Source organism: Microtus oregoni, unplaced genomic scaffold, assembly GCF_018167655.1.
Source record: "Microtus oregoni isolate MIOR12 unplaced genomic scaffold, Mior012 000001F_ref0000356, whole genome shotgun sequence".
In the NCBI taxonomy this organism is placed as follows: Eukaryota; Metazoa; Chordata; class Mammalia; order Rodentia; family Cricetidae; genus Microtus; species Microtus oregoni.
In genome coordinates, this window is record NW_024543060.1 from 53900308 (window position 1) to 53914511 (window position 14204).

Sequence of the window (14204 nt, forward strand, 5' to 3'; positions counted from 1 at the left end):
CATAGCAGCATTGTTTGTGATAGCCAGAACCTGGAAACAACCTAGATATCCTTCGATGGAAGAATGGATGAAGAAAGTATGGAATATATACATATTAGAGTACTACTCAGCAATAAAAAACAAGGGCTTCTTCAATTTTGCATGCAAATGGATGGAAATAGAAAACACTATCCTGAGTGAGGTAAGCCAGACCCAAAAAGAGGAACATGGGATGTACTCACTCATATTTGGTTTCTAGCCATAAACCAAGGACATTGAGCCTATAATTAGTGATCCTAGAGAAGCTAAATAAGGAGAACCCAAAGAAAAACATATAGGCATCCTCCTGAATATTAACCTTCAGCAAGCGATGAAAGGAGACAGAGACCCACATTGGAGCACAGGACTGAAATCTCAAGGTCCAAATCAGGAGTAGAAGGAGAGAGAGCACGAGCAAGGAACTCAGGACCGCGAGGGGTGCACTCACACAATGAGACAATGGGGATGTTCTACTGGGAACTCACCAAGACCAGCTGGCCTGGGTCTGGAAAAGCCTGGGATAAAACCGGACTCTCTGAACATAGAGGACAATGAGGACTACTGAGAACTCAAGAACAATGGCAATGGGTTTCTGATCCTACTGCACGCACTTGCTTTGTGGGAGCCTAAGCAGTTTGGATGCTCAACTTACTAGACCTGGTTGAAGGTAGGGGTTCCTTGGACTTCCCACAGGACAGGGAACCCTGATTGCTTTTCGGGCTGAGGGGGGGGGGGACTTATTTGGGGGAGGGGGAGGGAAATGGGAGGCGGTGGCGGGGAAGAGACAGAAATCTTTAATAAATAAATAAATTAAAAAAAAACAGCAAATTTCCTGTGTCTAACAGATCTTCCTAATCTACCATGGTTTGGTAATATTACACCAGTAGGATACAGTTTGGAGAAATTACCTAGAACATACAATACAACAATTAATGGTAAAACAGTAGTTTTGCAAAATATGTATCCATATATTGAAAGCAATGAAAAATGGCAATGGGAAACATGGAAAAAGTTCTTAAAGACAGCTGTGGAACACTGGAGGTTCCCACTAGTATTAACATCTGTAATTCCACAACCATGGCATATGAATAGATACAAAGAATCTATAGGATTTATTTGTAAAATTGCAACCCATAGGTGCTATTTGGCTATAACAATGGATAAGCATAATGAGACATCACATCATGATTTGGTATGGGCTTGTATCGAAAAAAATCACAATATGACAACAGGTGTAGCTAATACACAAGATATTAAGATGAATATAACTGACGCCTTTGTATATATTAATGATACACATGGCCATCTAGCAGTAATAGCGAAAAATACATCAATAGCCAGCACAATATACTTAACAAGTTATATAAGAAATTTTACAGAGGAAAGTTAGCCATATGTAACAGTAAAAGCAGAGAAGTTACTAAAACTTCATATATACACCAGTATATATTCCAATAGAAGAGTGCTTCCATCTTAGTCTTAGCACATATGTATGCCCACATGAACCAAAACATGAAATAGAAACCACAAGACTTACACCAACAATAATGACAGATACAATAACAAACACAGGGGATTATACATGGTTGATTTGTGCAAATAAAAACACAATAATAAATTGTACAAATTACCAGGAAGGCACAACAGAACATAACAAGAGGATGCTGGGTGCTACATAATTGCTCTGTAGTAACAACTGAGAAAGGACAAGAGATGGTGACTCCATTATCTTATGAGGAACACCACGTAATGAAAGGACAATTCATATGGGATGATAAAACAGAGAGAGATCACTACAATAATTATGTAAAAGCAATGATAAAAATACAGGAGATAGCTGAATTTAACCAGAAACAATTTGATAGCATACATAAAACTATGCAGAAATAGGATTCCAACCTAGCATACAACCAAGATAAGTTGCATAATATAGTTGGAGTATTAAGAGCCAATACATATATACATAAAGATTGGATTAAAAAGACAAGACAGTGCAGTTTTTTTGATTATATTGCTAGACTAATACAATTAGATTTCATATGCACACCATTCCCAACATGGTGGGCAATGATCAAAGAGGCAGCAAGGATAGTAATGAGTATATTAATGGCCCGTGTAGGCATAAAGATTGCATTACTCTTTTTAAGGTGCCACAGTGGGAAGAAACGGACCCTCTAAAAGGAATTTGGACCTACTAGCTAAAGGAGGTATTAGAAGGGTAATTTGACATTATTATAATAAACACTGGAGTGCACTTGTGGACTTGTTTGATAGAATGGGAATAGATAGAGGGATAGATAGAGATAAATGTCATTTTTCTAAGAGTAAATATGATGTTTTTAGGAACTATGAGTATTAAGCAAGATTTGATGGCATGCTTACTTAATCATATAGTTTGGCACATGAAACATGGAGTGAAAGAAAGAGTGCATAAACACCCATTTGATCATATGCTTCATATCTTAGCTAGTTTAGTCAGTTGCTTTCTTAGCAAAGGAAGTTATACACATTATGAATTAATCAGAAGTATGATAAGACATGATAGATTGGGGAGCATTTGCATTACTAGAAGGAGACTGGTATAGTGAAATGAGTAAACTGGATAGAATTCATACACCTAAGAGCTGAGAAAGTTATTGCATCAGAGCAATATCAAAACCATTTTTAGAAGATATGCTTTTTGAATATCGCGCTTATTTGGATTGATATGATAGATATAAAACATGGAAGAGTAGGAATTGCAGGGTTATTAGCTTCATGCCCATAAAGTGCACACAAAACTGCCATAAAGGACGCACCCTACCGAGTATACCAGCATGCACACCTGAATTTAAGATCAGTAAATGACCAGATGGCCTACATAGCATATAGAAGGCAACCAATAGCCTATGTAAATCCTCAGGCTAGCGAGCCTCATAGTGACTCCTTTAATGTTGACAACATGTCAGGAGTCAGGGGATGGAATGTAATGAGAATGGAGGCAGATTCCTCTGAACGAATAAATAAAGGTGAAATATTACTAAGGTGAAATATTAAGAGAAAAGCGGGTAAAAGAGCAGAGTAACCGCCGCCTGTGACCCGCAGCCCCCACTGCCGCCTGCCGGAGGGGGCTTGTCTTCCGTGCTTCCCAGCCGGTCTCCAGTGGATTGGGGGCCGGGACTGGGGCGCGGCCTGGGGTAGGAGCCAGGGGAGGGCGGCACCAGGGGCGGGGCATCACCAGGGCCCTGGTTCCTGGTCCCCGGGGCTCAGACTTGTGTCTCAGTGCTTGTCAGTGCTGACTCGTGGGTACTAATTGCGGCTGGGGAACCGGGGGAGGGACGTCGGGTCCCCCCGCGGCGTGGGCGCTTCCCCGGGTCGTGGGGGAGAGGGGAGGTGGAGGCTCGTGGAGGCTCCTGGAGCCGGTTCCCGGTTCTGGACTAAGTCTCCCATGATTCCCTCCGGCCGCCATTTTGCCTATAGTCCGTGAATGGGCCTAATGCACAGGGAACTCGGTTTCCCATAATCCCCGGTCCCCTGCCTTCCCCGCAATTTTGAACTGACTTAAAAGAGGTGGCTGAAGCAGGCCGGTTATCTCACTTCTCACAATGGCTCTGGCACCAGGCCTCCGTGGAAAGAGAGATCCTCCTAGCCTGCCTCCCAAAAAGCAGCAATATTGAATGCCTTGCCTAAACGTTTAACGCTCTGTCTCCCGAGCACAGAGCTTTGTCTCCCGAAAACAGACATTTAACGCCTTGCATCCCGAATGCAAATCCTCATTCCCTGAGAGTGGACATTGAAGGTCTGTCTCCCGAGAACAGACTAGATACTCTGCCTTTCAGAAGGCTTTGCCATCCCGAAAGCAAAGCCTCATCTTCTGAGCAGACAGAACGCTTTGCCATCCCGAGAGCAAAGCCTCTTCTTCGAGAGTAGAGAACTAAAACCCTTGTCTCCCCGAGACTCGGTCACCCGAAAGCCGAGTCCAAGGCCCATCAGGACCTTATCTCCCGAGCGCAGACCTCGGGGTCAAGAGTCAATCTTCGCTACCCAGCCCCCAGTGCGGACAAGAGCCCAGCCTGAAGAAATTCAAAAAGCCCTTTTGAAGCCAGGGAATATCAGGTCGTATGATGCTATTTCATGTGTGTATTAGAGGTTAAGAGAAGAGCATGGATGTGTTAATACATATGTTTAGGGTGTGACATGTTAAGAGATATTTTATGGGTAATTGATAAGATTAAGAAATATTAATGGATAAGCTAAGGTTAAGGAGGGTTTTATAGATACTTAATGGATAAGTTGTAATAAGGTCAAGATAAGTAGTGGATAAGTTGTGTTAAGGTTAAGAAGTGTTTTATGAATAAGTGATAAGTTAGATTAAGGTTATGAATTGGTTTTATGTATTAGTTTTAGTAGGATTAATAACTGTGATATTGAATTGCCTGTGTGTTGCCCATTATTAGTCCCCCATGCCTATTAAGATTGAATCCCCCATTGATGTATTGGATATTGAAGTTGCTAGTAAAGAATCATTAGAAAAACAATTCTCTTGCTTAGTCTGGTTACTCACCACTCTCTGGGGAGAAAGGGCAGAGAGTCCTCATAGATATTACTCGAAAAGAACCTGGAGCTGAAGTCCCTGAGCTTGTAACAGATTGGCGTAGTCAGCTTCACGAGTAAAAAGGATTTTCTGTGCAACCTCAGAGTTCATGAGTCACTGGCTAAGTAAAGGAATAGAAAGGAAGGCAGATTTAGAATTTGAAAAATTAATAAATAAGAAAAATCCCCCAAATATTACGTGGTATATAGGAAAGAAGTATATTAAATTTCTGTATTGGTTGGCAGATAGGACCTACTAAAATGAATAAGTTAACCAAAAAATTGAGGAAACTCAAGGTAACACCAGTAACAGGAAAAGAACCAACAACAGAGGCAGAACAAAAATGGTGTGATACAGCAAAAATAACAAAGGACAAGATAGGGTATATGAAACCAACAGACGTAAAAATGGAATTAACAGAGCAATACTGCTAAAAACAATACAAGATATTGATAAAGGTAGATTAGCGGGCAAAAGGCTAGCCTTGAACATTACCAGACGTAGGGCAGACCTGGCCAGTCAGCCACAGTCTGAAGCCGTTCCCTCTTTTCCAGTAAGTACAGTAACAAAAAAAGACTCCCCTATTGGCAAAATTAAAAGGACGGTCATGGTGGGTACCCCTATCGGGGATGGACCAGATATAGAAGATACTGCAGCACACAGAGGTGAACGGGTAGAGGAGCTAAGACCATTTACTCCAGGGGAGTTAAGTGAGTTAAGACGAGAATATGCCCAAAATGGCATGAAAGATGCCACATGGATAGTGAAACTGTGGGGAAAAGGTGCAGACACAGTTATGTTGACAGAACATGAAATGAGGAAAGTCCGTAATATAGTAGAAAATCCGAGTATAGCAGAAGCTCTAGAGCATTGTTTGGACGTAAGCCCCCCGGCTTACCCACCCCCTATGATTACAGCAGCTTGGAGACATGCATTCCCTACTATGGATCTTACCCAGTTTGAAGCAGCAAGTAAATGGACGACCTACCAGGAAGATACACAGCTGGCAAGAGAATTAGGCATATTGTATTTCATATACAATGAAACAAACACACCACAGGCAGCCCCACTAACTCCACAATTTAAGAAAATGATAATTAAGGAAGCACCACCACACCCCAGAATGAGTTCAGCAGGACCAATTCAAAATTGCCAGACAGTGGCAGAAGCCATAGATTTTTTTTCAAAAACTTCAGAGAGATGGATGATTATAAAGTCCAGTCAGTAAGAAACCAAGAGGATTCTTGCAAAATATAAGGAAAATTAAACCTCTTGAAAGGCTACAACAGGGCTGCCCATAAGACCGAATCAACCATGGAACCCATGGAGGGCAGTAGTAGGACAAAAAAGGAAACCATTCCCACAGAGACCTTTTTTAGGGCACAACAGAGGACCAGCAAATACTGGTCCTTGCATACAAATTCAACAAAACAGATGGCAACCAGACAGGAGCAGATCAATACCCATACCAAGGGGGAAAAACAGGTGGCAGAGACAAAATCCACACCCAAGAACAGCAACCACTAAGACCAATGATAAACCTGCCAGTAGTTAAAAAAGTACCAACAAAATGGCTTTTAGATACAGGAAGTGAAATAAGTATCTACACAGAATTTACAGATAATTATACAAATAAAAAACAGATTAGAATACAAGGAGTTAATACAGAAAGGACAGTACCAGTAACAGAAATAATTATTCGATGTTACGATGTTAAGCATAAGATAGAAGTAGCTAGTTTTTCTGCACCACTAAATATTTTGGGATTTAAAGAAATTAATAAACTATTCCCATTTTTCTTGAATCACAAGTCCATAAGGAAATATTATGTAAATTTAGCAGAAAGTAAAAATTGAACCAGTAAAATTACCAAAAATTCCTCCAACTTTTACAGCACAATACCCCATAAAAGGAGGTATGGCTGAAATTTCAGATACGGTCCAGACTCTTTCAAAAGAGGGCATTATAGAACAAGCACAATCTTTTAATTACAACTCACCAGTGTGGCCAATAGTGAAGCCAAATAGAAAATATAGATTTACAGTAGATTACTGGAGGATTAATGAAAAATCCCCCAGAATGCCAGCTAGTCTACCAGACGTAGAAGATATTTTTCTACAAGTAAGACAACATGCACCAAAACGGCTAGCAACAATAGACTTGACTGATATGTTCTTTGGGATACCATTGCATCCAGAAAGCCAGGAAATTACAACATTTACGTGGCAAAATAAACAATATAGATTTAAAAGATTGCCACAAGGATATTTACATAGTCCAATTAGAGCACATGCAACACTGATGACAGCATTAGAAACATTACCAGAAGTTAAAGGTAAAATATTATATGGCTACACTAAGGCTACCCACCCAGAGCGGTTAGTGCCTGCCTACCGGGCAGGCCTCAAGGTCCCCTGTAAGGGAGCCCAAGCACCTTCAGCTTGTTCTCCAGGGGTGCCTGTGCTCTCCTGGATCTCGCCCCGCCTGCCCCATTTTTCCTTTTGTCCCCGGATCATCGGGCTACCAGGCAGCCCTGTTCAGGTACTGAGGAGTTCCATCTGGACAGGTGAATGTGTGCTATCCAGGGGCGGATTGTCCTGGAAGAGAGCACAAACCCTCCTCTCCCAGCTCCTTCTGCAGGGCTGTCTTTCTTACACATGACCCCCCACCCCACACACAAACACAAGCCTGTGTTTTCTGCTAGGTCCTTTGCTCAGGAACAGTTTTCTGCTCCTACACTAAGGCTACCCACCTAGAGCAGTGAGTGCCTGCCTACCGGGCAGGCCTCAAGGACCCCCAAAAGGGAGCACACGCACCTTCAGCTTTTGCAGCAGTGTCCTGTGTTCTACTCATCCCCGCCCTGGCCCCCAAGTTGTCCCTTTTGTCCGCGGGTCATTGGACTACCAGGCGTCTATGTTTCGGTGCTGAGGAGTTCCTTCTGGAAGGGACAGTTTCTGCTTCTACACTGAAGAGTTACACCCAGAGGGTCAGTCACAGCAAAGACTGGACCAACACACCAGGCCTCTCCTGGCTCCATTTAAAGGAAGAGATGGGAAAGCGCCAAGGCAAGAATTCCTCCAACAACCTGAAAGGCAAAATGACATCACCAGAATCCAGGGATCCCGAAATAAGAAGAATTGTACACCCTACTCTAGAAGAATTAGAAGAAATCGACTCAAAAGTGAATTATATGAAAATAATAGAAGACCTTAAACAGGAGGTGAAAAACTGCCATAAACAATTAGAGATCACAAACAAAAAGGTAGGGGAAATGAATAAATCACTCAGAGATACCCAAGAAAACCAAGAGAAACAAGAAAAAGCAATCAAACAGGTAAGGGAAGCGGTTCAAGACTTGAAGAATGAAATGGAAGTAATGAAGAAAACACAAACCGAGGGAAGGAAGGAGATGGAAAATCTGGGTAAACGAACAGGAACTACAGAGACAAGTACTACCAACAGATTACAAGAGATAGAAGAAAGAATTTCAGACACTGAAGATACCATAGAGAAAATAAACACACTGATCAAACAAAACAGCAAAACCAACAAATTCTCATCACAAAACATTCAGGAAATCTGGGACACAATAAAAAGACCAAACCGAAGAATAATTGGAATAGAAGAAGGAGAAGAAGTACAGCTCAATGGTCCAGAAAATATATTTAATAAAATTATAGAAGAAAACTTTCCCAACCTAAAGAAGGATATTCCTTGGAAAGTTCAAGAAGCATACAGAACACCGAATAGACTGGACCAAAAAAAAAAAAAAAAACCATCTCCTCGCCATATAATAATCAAAACACAAAACATACAGAATAACGAAAGAATATTAAGAGCTGCAAAGGAAAAAGGCCAAGTTACTTATAAAGGTAAACCTACACCTGATTTCTCTATGGAAACAATGAAAGCCAGAAGGTCCTGGATAGATGTACTGCAGAAACTAAGAGACCATGCATGCAAGTCCAGACTACTATACCCAGCCAAGCTTTTGCTCACTATAAATGGAGAAAACAAAATTTTCCAGGATAAAAACAAATTTAAACAATACGTAGCCACAAATCCAGCCTTACAGAAAGTAATAGAAGGAAAATCACAAACCAAGGAGTCCAACAGTGACCACAATAACTCAGACATCTAGAGACCCTTCACCAGCACAACTCAAAGAAAGGAAACACACAAACTCTACTACTAAAAAAGTGACCGGAGTTAACAACCACTGGTCATTAATATCACTTAATGTCAATGGACTCAACTCACCTATAAAAAGGCACAGGCTAAGAGATTGGATACGAAAACAGGATCCAACATTCTGCTGTTTACAAGAAACACACCTTAACCACAAAGACAGGCACCTACTCAGAGTAAAGGGATGGGAAAAGGTTTATCAAGCAAATGGACCTAAGAAACAAGCAGGTGTGGCCCTACTAATTTCTAACAAAGTTGACTTCAAACTTAAATCAATCAGAAGAGATGGAGAGGGACATTTTATACTCATAACAGGAACAATTCATCAGGATGAAGTCTCAATCCTGAATATCTATGCCCCTAATATAAAAGCACCCATGTAGGCAAAAGAAACATTACTAAAACTCAAGGCTGCCATCAAACTGCACACACTAATAGTAGGAGACTTCAACACTCCTCTCTTACCAATGGACAGGTCAATCAAACAGAAACCTAACAGAGAAATAAGAGAATTAATGGAGGTAATGAATCAAATGGACTTAACAGACATCTATAGAAAATTCCACCCAAATAGGAAAGAATATACTCTGCAGCTCATGGAACCGTCTCGAAAATTGACCACATACTTGGAAACAAAGCAAACCTCCACAGTTACAAAAAACATATTCGTAACCTCCTGTGTCTTATCAGATCACCATGGATTAAAGTTAGAATTCAACAACAATGCTACCCCCAGAAAGGGTACAAACTCATGGAAACTGAACAGTCAACTACTGAACCACACCTGGATCAAGGAAGAAGTAAAGAAAGAAATTAAAGTCTTCCTTGAATTCAATGAAAATAAACAACCTACTCAAACTTATGGGACACTATGAAAGCAGTCCTAAGAGGAACGTTCATAGCATTAAGTGCCCAGACTACTATACCCAGCCAAGCTTCCATTCATTATCAATGAAGAAAACAAAATATACCAGGATAAAAACAAATCCAGCCTTACAGAAAGTAATAGAAGGAAAATCACAACCCAAGGAGTCCAACAATGCCCACAATAAGTCAGCCATCTAGCAACCTTTCATCAGCACAACACAAAGAAGGGAAACACACAAACTCTACTACCCACCCCCCCAAAAAATAACCGGAGTTAACAATCACTGGTCATTAATATCACTTAATATCAATGGACTCAATTCACTTATTAAAAGGCACGGGCTAAGAGATTGGATGCAAAACAGGATCCAACATTCTACTGTTTACAAGAAACACACTTCAACCACAAAGACAGACATCTACTCAGAGTAAAGGGCTGGGAAAAGGTTTTTCAATCAAATGGACCTAAGAAACAAGCAGGTGTGGCCATACTAATTTCTAACAAAATTGACTTCAAACTAAAATCAATCAGAAGAGATGGAGAAGGACACTTTATACTCATAGCAGGAACAATTCATCAGAATGAAGTCTCAGTCCTGAATATCTATGCCCCTAATATAAAAGCACCCACTTATGTAAAAGAAACATTGCTAAAACTCAAGGCAGACATCAAACCACACACACTAATAGTAGGAGACTTCAACACTCCTCTCTTACCAATGGACAGGTCAATCAGACTGAAACCTAACAGAGAAATAAGAGAATTAATGGGGGTAATGAACCAAATGGACTTAACAAACATCTATAGATCATTCCACCCAAATAAGAAAGAATATACCTTCTTCTCAGCATCTCATGGAACCTTCTAGAAAATTGACCACATACTCGGTAACAAAGCAAACTTCTGATGGAGGAAGGTCATTGGCTAATAAAGGAACTGCCTTGGCCCATTTTATTGGTTAGAAGATAGATGGGAGGAGTAAACAGAACAGAACGCAGGGAGGAAGAGGAAGTGAGCTCAGACTCCACAGCTCTCCTCTCGGGAGCAGACGCCTCAGAGAGACGCCATGTTCCTGGCTCCTGGGCAGACGCACGCTATGAAGCTCGGACCCAGGATGGACATAGGCTAGAATCTTCCCGGTAAGCACACCTAGGGGCGCAACACAGATGATTAGAAATGGGCTAAATTAATATGTGAGAATTAGCCTAGAAGAGGCTAGATAGAAATGGGCCAAGCAGTGATTAAATGAATACAGTTTGTGTGTTGTTATTTCGGAGCATAAGCTAGCCGAGCAGGCGGCCGTGATGCCAGGGAGGCAGCCCCGCCGCCCTTATTACTACAAACTTCCACAGATATAAAAAAATATTAGTAACCACCTGTGTCTCATAGGAGCACCATGGAATAAAGTTAGAATTTAACAATAATTCTACTCCCAGAAAGCCTACAAACTCATGGAAGCTGAACAGTCGACTACTGAGCCACACCTGGGTCAGGGAAGAAATAAAGAAATTAAAGTCTTCCTTGAATTCAGTGAAAATAAAGACACAACATAACCAAACCAACGGGACAATTTGAAAGTGGTGCTAAAAGGAAAGTTCACAGTTCTAAGTACCCACATTAAAAAATGGAGAAATCTCACATTAGAGACTTAACAGCACAGCTGAAAGCTCTAGAAAAAAGAAACAGACTCACCCAGGATGAGTGGAAAACTGGAAATAATCAAACTGAGGGCTGAAATCAACAAAATAGAAACACAGAAAACAATCCAAAGAATCAATGAAACAAAGAGCTGGTTCTTTGAGAAAGTCAACAAGATTGACAAACCTTTATCCAAACTAATCAAAAGGCTGAGAAAGAACACGCAAATTAACAAAACCAGAAATGAGAAGGAGGACATAATAATAGACACTGAGGAAATTCAGAGAATCATTAGATGTTACTAAAAAAGCTTATATGCCACAAAGTTGGAAAGTGTAAAAGAAATGGACTTGTTTTTAGATAAGTGCCATTTGCCAAAATTAAATCACGACCAGGTGAACAATTTAAATAGATCTATAAGTTGTGAGGAAATAGAAGCTGTCATAAAAAACCTCCCAACCAAAAAAAGCCCAGGACCTCATGACTTTAATGCAGAATTTTATCAGAACTTCCAAAAAGAGCTGATACCTATACTCCTTAATGTGTTTCACATAGTTGAATCAGAAGAGTCATTGCCAAACTCTTTTTATGAAGCTACAGTCACCGTGATTCCAAAACCACACAAAGACCCAACCAAGAAAGAGCATTACAGGCCTATCTCACTCATAAACATTGATGCAAAAATTCTCGATAAAATTTGGGCAAACAGAACCTAAGAATACATTAGAAAAATTATCCTTTACGATCAACTAGGTTTCATCCCAGAGATGCAGGGCTGGTTCACCATACGTAAATCTATCAATGTAATCCATCATATAAATAAACTGAAAGAAAAAACATATAATCATTTCACTAGATGCGGAAAAAGCATTTGACAAAATTCAACACCCATTTTTGATAAAGGTTTTGGAGAGGTTAGGGATACAAGGATCATACCTAAATATAATAAAAGCAATATATACCAAGCAAACAGCTAATATAAAATTAAATGGAGAGAAACTCAAAGCCATTCTACTAAAATCAGGAACAAAGGCAAGGCTGTCCACTCTCATTATATCTCTTCAACATAGTTCTTGAAGTTCTAGCAATAGCAATAAGACAACATTAGGAGATCAAGGGGATTTGAATCAGAAAGGAAGAAGTCAAACTTTCGTTATTTGCAGGTGATATGATAGTGTACATTAGTGACCCCAAAAACTCTACCAAAGAACTCCTACAGCTGATAAATACCTTCAGTACTGTGGCAGGTTACAAGATCAACTCAAAAAAAAAAAATCAGTAGCTCTCCTATACACAAAGGATAAAGAAGCAGAGAGGGAATTCAGAGAAATGTCACCTTTGATGATAGCCACAAATAGCATAAAGTATCTTGGGGTAACTCTAACCAAGGAAGTGAAAGATCTATTTAACAAGAACTTTAAGGAATTGACAAAAGAAATTGAATAGGACACCAGAAAATGGAAGGATCTCCCATGCTCTAGGATGGGTAGGATCAAAATAGTAAAAATGGCAATTCTACCAAAAGCAATCTATATATTCAATACAATCCCCATCAAAATCCCAACAAAAATTCTTCACAGACCTTGAGAGAACAATAATCAACTTTAAATGGAAAAACAAAAAACCCAGGATAGCCAAAACAATCCTATACAATAAAAGCACTTCCAGAGGCATTACCATCCCTGACTTCAAACTCTATTACAGAGCTACAGTAATGAAAACAGTCTGGTATTGGCACAAAAACAGAGATGTTGACCAATAGAATTGAATCAAAGACCCAGATATTATTCCACAAACCTATGAACACCTGATTTTCAACAAAGGAGCTAAAATTATACAATGGATAAAAGAAAGCATCTTTAAAAAGTGGTGCTGGCATAACTGAATGTCAACCTGTAGAAGAATGAAAATAGATCCATTTCAATCACCATGCCCAAAACTCAAGTCCAAATGGGCTAAAGACTTCAATAAAAATCTGACCACACTGAACCTGATAGAAGAGAAAGTGGGAAGTAGTCTGCAACACATGGGCACAGGAGACCACTTCCTACATATAACCCCAGTAGCACAGACAATAAGAGCAACAATAAATAAATGGGACAAACTGAGAAGCTTCTGTAAAGCAAAGGACACTTTCATTAAGACAAAAAGGCATCCTACTGATTGGGAGAAGATCTTCACCAATACCACATCAGACAAAAGTATGATCTCCAAAATAAGAACTCAAGAAACTAGACATTAAATCTCTAATTAACCCAATTTTAAAATGGGGTACTGAACTGAACAGAGAATTCTCAACAGAAGAAGTTCAAATGGTCAAAAGACACTTAAGGTCATATTAAACCTCCTTAGCGATCAGGAAAATGCAAATCAAAACAACTTTGAGATACCATCTTACACCTGCTAGAATGGGTACAATCAAAAACACCAATGATAACCTATGCTGGAGAAGATGTGGAGTAAGGGGAACACTCATCGATTGCTGGTGGGAATGCAAACTTGTGCAACCACTTTGGAAATCAGTGTGGTGGTTTCTCAGGAAACTGGGAGTCAACCTACCTCGGGATCCAGCAATTCCACTCTTGGGAATATACCCAAGAGTTGCCCAATCATACTACAAAATCATTTGTTCAACAATGTTCATAGCAGCACTATTTGTAATAGCCAGAACCTGGAAACAACCTAGGTGCCCCCCCCCCAATAGAAGAATGGATAAAGAAGGTGTGGCATATATACACCTACTCAGCGGTAAAAAATAATGACATCTTGAATTTTGCATGCAAATGGATGGAAATAGAAAACACTTTACTGAATGAGATAACCCAGACCCAAAAAGATGAATATGGTATGTACTCACTCATAAGTAGATTCTAGCCATAAACAAAGGACATTGAGCCTATAATTCATGATCCTAGAGAA

General features: G+C 40.1%; 1 long non-coding RNA gene across 1 annotated transcript in view; it reads left to right on the plus strand.

Annotated features, from left to right (window-relative positions):
* The first annotated feature begins 3559 nt into the window (after nt 1–3559).
* Nucleotides 3560–14204, plus strand: part of LOC121459307 — a 39679-nt gene continuing 29034 nt past the window's right edge. The window contains exon 1 of the long non-coding RNA XR_005975957.1: nt 3560–4113. This is a non-coding gene — a long non-coding RNA (uncharacterized LOC121459307). The remainder of the gene's footprint in view (nt 4114–14204) is intronic.